Source organism: Arachis ipaensis, chromosome B08 (assembly GCF_000816755.2).
Source record: "Arachis ipaensis cultivar K30076 chromosome B08, Araip1.1, whole genome shotgun sequence".
In the NCBI taxonomy this organism is placed as follows: domain Eukaryota; kingdom Viridiplantae; phylum Streptophyta; class Magnoliopsida; order Fabales; family Fabaceae; genus Arachis; species Arachis ipaensis.
Genome location: NC_029792.2, coordinates 61,214,489 through 61,222,440, shown reverse-complemented (window position 1 = coordinate 61,222,440; position 7,952 = coordinate 61,214,489).

The window sequence follows — 7,952 nt, the reverse complement described above, 5'->3', positions numbered from 1 at the left end:
GAAAAAGATTTGATTTTTAAAATCACAATTAATGACTTGATTCATAAGAAGATATGAGATATGATTCTAGAACTTAAAGTTTGAATCTTTCTTAACACGCAAGTAACAAACTTGAAATTTTTGAATCAAAACATTAATGTTATTTTCAAAAATATTTTAAATATTTTTATAATTTTCGAAATTAATTAAGAAAAATGAAAAAGATTTGATTTTTGAAAAATATTTTGAAAAAGATAAGATTTTTAAATTGAAAATTTGATTTGACTCATAAAAACAACTAGATTTTAAAATAAGTCAAAAAGAAAAAAGATTTTTGAAAAATATTTTTATAATTTTCGAAATTAATTAAGAAAAATGAAAAAGATTTGATTTTTGAAAAATATTTTGAAAAAGATAAGATTTTTAAATTGAAAATTTGATTTGACTCATAAAAACAACTAGATTTTAAAATTTTTTGAATAAGTCAAATCTAATTTTCAAAATTTTGAGAGAGAAAAAGGGGAAGATAATTTTTTGATTTTTTGAAATTTTTAATGATGAAAGAGAAAAACATGAAAATGATGCAATGCATGGAAATTTTTAGATCAAAATAATGAATGCATGCAAGAATGCTATGAATGTCAAGATGAACACCAAGAACACTTTAAAGATCATGATGAACATCAAGAACATATTTTTGAAAAATTTTCAATGCAAAGAAAACATGCAAGACACCAAACTTAGAAATCTTTTATGTTTAGACACTATGAATGCAAAAATGCACATGAAAAATAAGAAAAGACACAAAATAAGAAAACATCAAGATCAAACAAGAAGACTTACCAAGAACAACTTGAAGATCATGAAGAACACTATGAATGCATGAATTTTTCGAAAAAATGCATAAAAATTTTAGAAAAAATGCAATTGACACCACACTTGAAATTGACTCAAGACTCAAATAAGAAACACAAAATATTTTTGATTTTTATGATTTTATAATTTTTTTTTGGATTTTTTGAAAATTAATGTGAAAAAGAAAAATAAGGATTCCAAAATTTTTAATATGAATTCCAAGAATCTTGCACTCTTAGTCTAAAGTTCCAATCAAAGGGTTAGACATGGCTTAATAGCCAGCCAAGCTTTAGAAGATACAAATCAGTCATACAACAGCAGGTGGATTAGGAACAGCTAGCTTGCTCTTATGATGATAGTTTGGGAGCCTCAGTCTAAAAAAATTTAGACATGGCTTTGCAGCCAGCCAGGCTCCAACATTTTTCATAAAACGCTAGAATTCATTCTTAAAAATTCTGAAGAAAAAATATAATTTTTTTTGAAAAGATTTAATTTTTTTATAATTTTTTTTTCGAAAATTTATTTGAAGAAAAACGAAAACAAAGAAAAAATTTTTGAAAAAGTTTTTTTTTTGAAAACCAAATAAAAGTTGAAACAAGAAGAAAATTACCTAATCTGAGCAACAAGATGAACCGTCAGTTGTCCAAACTCGAACAATCCCCGGCAACGGCGCCAAAAACTTGGTGCACGAAATTGTGATCCCCGGCAACGGCGCCAAAAACTTTGTGCACAAAATTGTGATCTCAGGCAACGGCACCAAAAACTCTGTACGCACATCTTAATAAATCGTTTTTCATTCACAACTTCGATATAACTAACCAGCAAGTGCACTGGGTCGTCCAAGTAATAAACTTTACGTGAGTAAGGGTCGATCCCACGGAGATTGTCGGCTTGAAGCAAGCTATGGTTACCTTGTAAATCTCAGTCAGACGGATAATAATTGATTATGGAGTTTTTGAAATTTAATAATAAATAGACAGAAAATAAAGATAGAAATACTTATGTATATCACTGGTGAGAATTTCAGATAAGCGTATAGAGATGCTTTCGTTCCTCTGAATCTCTGCTTTCCTGCTGTCTTCATCCAATCATTCTTACTCCTTTCTATGGCAAGCTTTATGTAGGGCATCACCGTTGTCAATGGCTACATCCCATCCTCTCTGTGAAAAAGGTCCAAATGCTCTGTCATGGCACAGCTAATCATCTGTCGGTTCTCGATCATACTGGAATAGGATCCATTGATCCTTTTGCGTCTGTCACTACGCCCAGCACTCGCGAGTTTTAAGCTCGTCACAGCCATCCCTTCCCAAATACTACTTGGAATACCACAGACAAGGTTTAGACTTTCCGGATCTCAAGAATGGCCATCCATGGGTTCTAACTTATACCACGAAGACACTAATAACTCGGACTCGGTCCCCTGTATTAGATATCCAAGAGATATCCATTCAATCTAAGGTAGAACGGAAGTGGTTGTCAGGCACGCGTTCGTGGGGGAATGATGATGATTGTCACGTTCATCACATTCATGTTGAAGTGCGAATGAATATCTTAGAAGCGGAATAAATTGAGTTGAATAGAAAAACAGTAGTATTTTGCATTAATCTTTGAGGAACAGCAGAGCTCCACACCTTGATCTATGGAGTGTAGAAACTCTACCGTTGAAAATACATAAGTGAAAGGTCCAGGCATGGCCGAGAGGCCAGCCCCCTAAACGTGATCAATAGTCTCCTAAGATGAACAATGGATTAAAACTGAGACCAAAGATGTCTAATACAATAGTAAAAAGTCCTATTTATACTAAACTAATTACTAGGGTTTACAGAAGTAAGTAATTGATGCATAAATCTACTTCCGGGGCCCACTTGGTGTGTGCTTGGGCTGAGCTTGAATGTTACACGTGCAGAGGCTCTTTCTGGAGTTGAACGCCAGGTTGTAATGTATTTTTGGCGTTCAACTCTGGTTCGTGACGTGTTTTTGGCGTTTAACTCCAGACAGCAGCGTAGAACTGGCGTTCAACGCCCTTTTACGTCATCTAAACGCGGCCAAAGTATGGACTATTATATATTGCTGGAAAGCCCTGGATGTCTACTTTCCAACGCAATTGGGAGCGCACCATTTTGATTTCGGTAGCTCCAAAAAATCCACTTTGAGTGCAGGAAAGTCAGAATCCAACAGCATCAGCAGTCCTTCTTCAACCTCTGAATCTGATTTTTGCTCAAGTCCCTCAATTTCAGCCAGAAAATACCTGAAATCACAGAAAAACACACAAACTCATAGTAAAGTCCAGAAATGTGAATTTAACATAAAAACTAATGAAAATATCCCTAAAAGTAACTAGATCCTACTAAAAACATACTAAAAACATTGCCAAAAAGCGTATAAATTATCCGCTCATCACAGGCTTTCACGAGCTTTCTTCATGCAAGTTATATACACTCCACTTTGATGTTTGAATTGGTAGAGTCATGAATTATTTTTGTCATTTTGGCCCTATGTGCTCAAATACATATTCTTGGAAGTTTGATTCACCTTTGACCAAGTAGATAGATACATTTGCATTAGTTGCATGCATATAGGTAAATTGCATATCAATGAACTCCTTCTCGTATGTTCTTTGGTCTTTCAATCTTTAACATGAGGACATGCTTGGTTTAAGTGTGGGGAGATTTGATGCACCATTATTTCTGGTACATTTTGTGCGTAATTAAGAGGATTTTATCAACATTCTATCACACTTATCCATATAAAATGCATGGTTTTGTGTTTCCTTCCTAATTTCGCTTGATGGTTGAAAACATGCCTTTTAGGCCCTAAATAGGCTATATTTTGATCTCTCTCTATTACCATTCGATGCCGTGATCTATTTGTTGAGTGATTTCAGAGTTTATAGGAGCAAGAATGGCCTAGAAGAGGAAAAGGAAGCTTGCATAAGTGGAAGGAGCATGAAAAATGGGGTTTTGGAGCATTGGCATCAACGCGCACCCGTAGTCGACGCGCACGCGTGGGAGCTTGGATTTGGATTGGTGCGCAAAAAGGGACGCATTCGCGTGGCTGGGAAAAATCTCATCGACGCGTACACGTAACTGACGCATACACGTGGATCATAAATCCTATCGACGCGTACGCGTGACGCACGGCACGTGACTTCTTTAGTGAAAACGTGACTGGCGATTTCAGGGGAGCTCCAGGCTCAGTTTTGAGCAGAATTCTGGCGGGAAAAGACATAAAGGACCAAGGATTGAGGGGGATTCACACTTTTTACACACTTTTAGTTAGTTAATTTTGGAGGTTATATTTCTAGAGAGAGAAACTCGAACTTCTCTCTAGGTTTTGGCTTTCTCAACTCCAATTGCACTTGGATCCTTTGGTTAGATCTGAATTTGATTCAATTTTACATTGCTCAAGATTGTAGATCTTCTTCTTCTACTTTCAATTTAGTGTTCTTGTTACTCTAGCATTGTAGATCTTGGATCTAGACCTTGTTACTTTGATTTCTATTAATGCATTGAGGAATTTCATGTTCATTGTTTTTAATTGCTTGATTGTTGTTAATTGTTTGTAATAGAAAGCTTTAATTCAAATTCTCTTCTCAATTTCATGATGTCTTCCATTATTGCTCACCAAATGCTTGAGAAAATGTCAATTATAGCTATGGAGTAGATTTTCACTCTTGGCTTAGGGGTTGGGTAATTGGAGACACTTGAATTGTCAAGGTCTTTTGTTGATTGACAATTGGAAATTGCTAATTGATTTGAATGACACTAACTCTAGTCTCTCTCTAGGATTTGACTAGGACTTGTGGACTCAAATTGATTATCTCCACTTGACTTTTCTTCATAATTAGAGGTTAACTAAGTGGAGCAATAGCCAATTGATGTCACAATTGATGGAGATAATGATGATAGGAATTCCAATTCCCATCCCTAGCCAAGGCTTTTATATTGATTGATTGTCATTCACTCTTGCTTGATTTCAAGTTCTTGTGTCCCTTAGTCTCATTGTTATTTGTTCATTGTTTTAATTCAAGTCTATTCATATTTCTCATATTCAATCTCTAAACACCAAGAGAATCCCTAATCAATGATGTGCACCTTAAGGCAACTCCTAGGGAGAACGACTCAGGACTAATACTCTCAGTTATTGATTTGAATTGTGGACACACATTTTCTATGTTTGATGCGTTATAGCTTGTTGGTTTAGACTATACTCATGACGAATTTATTTGGTAAAATTCTATACCAACAAAATATCGCGTATTAAAATGGCGCCGATGCCGGGGAATTGCAAATATGTGCCTAGTTATTGGTTATTGTGTATATGTGAATATTGTGAATATGTTTGTCTTTTGCTTGTTTGATTAGTTTTTGTTAGTCTTAGAACTTTGTCTCATTAATTCTTGTTAGCTTTTGTCTTTATTTTGTCTTTTCACCAAGAATTCTCACCCCTTTGGCTATGAGTTTGGTAACAACTATGTTGTAGGAAGTGGAGATTATAATGAGAACATGCATCAAGGATGGAACAATCAAAGGTGAGAGGAGCCTCAAGCATATTGATACAAGAGAATTCTTGTATGCTTCGGAATCAATCAAAGACAAGATTTAATTCGTTAGTAGCATAGTCCAAACCAACAATGAATTCTCAAGATCAAATAATGAATTCAATACAAAACATATAAACCGAGAGTACTTAAACCTCGGGTTGTTCTCCCTAGGAATACAAACGGAATGCCATAAACTTTTGGTTGTTACGGGGGCAAAAAGGGGGTTTTGAAATCAAGAAATGGAAGTTTAAAAGAACTTGAGAAATCAAAGAACTAAGTAATGAGCAAAATTGTAGTTAATGCAAGTAACAAGAAAATGAGATCAAAACTAGTGAAAATGCTATAAATGCATGAAAAGCCTTGACTTGGGAGTGAAAGTCTAAGAATCCTATCATTGCTATAACCACAACTATGATAATTATGATGAGTCAATCTCGCCTAGTTAACCCCACCCATCGAGGAGTAAGTCAAGCAAGTATAATTGACCATAATCCATAACTCCTAGCTAACTTACCAAACTAATTGATAAAAAGCTAGCGTTAATGGAAACAAGAGTCAACTAACTACCCAAGAATTACCACTAAATATTAGACATTATGACTCTAGTATCCTAGGAACTCAAACCACAAGTCAAGGTGTGAAAATCTACTCAAAATCTAAGGTTGGCATTTTCACAAACACATTGTGTGCATAAAAGTAAAACATGGAGAATTGCAAAGTAAAATGGAAAACTATAACCAACTATCAACAAAACCAAATATAAACAAGCAATCGAGCATAAAGGAAGCATGAAACATAAAATTCATTGATCAAAACTTCAAGAAACACAAAATTACAAATATGAACAAGTAACTTGAACCAAAAGGAAATGAAAGTAAAGACAATGTAATTAAAGAGGAAATTTAGAGTACTTACAATCAAAGAGGCAAAATCCAAAATTAAGCTTGCTATAAAATGCTACAAGAAAACTACATAAACCCTAGGAGAGCTTTCTACTCTACACTACTCCTACTCCTAATACTATGAAAAACTATCTAAAATTGTGCTCCAATGTGTCCCCCTTTGATAAGTGATGAATTCTCCTTCATATAGCACTCCAAAACAGCATTCCAGCCTTCCAAAATGGGCCAAGAGGCCTTCAAATTCGTGCAGCACATGATTCATTAATGCAATCACGTGCAGGGACCTGTGCAGATGCACAGACGTGTGCATCCGCACACGGGGCTGAAAATTGACCCGTGCGTACGCACAGGTGCTTGTGCACACGCACACTTCGCTGTGTGTACTTTTCCTTGTTTTCTTCATGTTTTCTCCCTTGTACATGCTTTCTTCCACTTTTGGCCATCCATTCTTGCCTCTAAGGCCTGAAATCACTCACAAACCATATCACGGCATCGAATGACACAAAAGTGGAATAAAAAATCACTAATCCAAGCATTAAAATGCATGTTTTCACATTTATAATCAAATTAGGGATCAAACACAAAAGTATGCTATTTTGGTGCTTAAATGTGAGTTCATATGCTAGAATCCATTCAATTCAAGCTAAAATATATCGAAAAATATGGACTCATCACATATGCTCAACCTTCTTGGCAACAACCTCCTCCGGTCTCATATAGGTATAACTCCAATCCTAATGCATATCAATCTAGTGGATGTGCTAGTCTTCATTGTACTTGTTAACAACCATCACCACATGTCTATGAGTCTCATCCTCAATATAGCCCTCAACCATACTCACAAGCCCCTTTACACCAAATATCTTTCTATGACCCTTATCCATCATATAACCAATCACCTTTACCTCATCCTTGTGATCATTATGAGAGAAAACCCTTAGAACCACCCACATTCCAATACAATTACTCCCAAGGACCACAATTTCCATACACACCACCTCCATACCCTTACCAAGAAAAACCACCTCCCTATTATGAACCCTTTCTCCAAATTAATGAACCCTCCTATCCACCCCAAGCCCCAATGGATGATTTTCTCATGTTGTTACTTCAAGAACAAAGAGGAATGGAAAGGGAGGCACTATAATTCATGACCGCCTTAATAGAGGTGGTAAACCAATTAGCCTCCCAATGTTTGAGCACTCAAGAAACTCCCATGGCCATATGTGGAGAATCAATTAAAGAGCATAGCATGAAGGAGAGATTAGAAACTCCGGTGGAAAATGAGGAATGTTGCTTTGTTTTAGAATAATTGGAGGAAGCTATGATTGTTAAAGAAGAGGAAGAAGTGGTTGAAGACTTAGGAGATGCGAAACCTCCATGGGAATCTAGAATCATAGAAAATCCCTCCAAGAAGATTGAAGTTGATGTTAAGGAGGAAAGTGCACATCCTCCAAAGCATATTCCATATGAAGAATTGGACGGGATAGAGCAAGAATTGAGTTTCCTTGGTGATAAAGATCATGCATCAAACCTTCTTGGTGGTGAATCCTTTGAACTTGAAGAACCTTCTCCCAGTGAATTTGAAAGTATTGTGGAGGTAGATTTGTCTCATCCTCCCATTTATAATTTGAGTGATGGAGAAGCGTTGGATGAAATTTATGAACAAAGGA